This window comes from Cariama cristata, unplaced genomic scaffold, assembly GCF_000690535.1.
Source record: "Cariama cristata isolate BGI_N322 unplaced genomic scaffold, ASM69053v1 scaffold29730, whole genome shotgun sequence".
Taxonomy (NCBI): Eukaryota; Metazoa; Chordata; class Aves; order Cariamiformes; family Cariamidae; genus Cariama; species Cariama cristata.
In genome coordinates this window covers 1-232 of record NW_009595724.1, presented here as the reverse complement: position 1 = coordinate 232, position 232 = coordinate 1, and positions in this window count along the sequence as shown.

The window sequence follows — 232 nt, the reverse complement described above, 5'->3', positions numbered from 1 at the left end:
TGTGCCGTGAGCTGCCATTCCGCAAGACCCCAAAACAGCCAAGGCAGCCGGAAAAGACAACCACCTAAAACAAAATTCATGCAACAACAATTTAAAAAAAAAAAAGAAAAAAGAAAAGAAAAATAGCTCAGGATCTCCTTTTGAGAACGGGACAGGGGAGGGACAGAAGCAGGGTGAGAGCAGCTGTTCAGTGGCAGAGGCAGCTTCCAGCACCAAATCAGAGTTTGCGTTG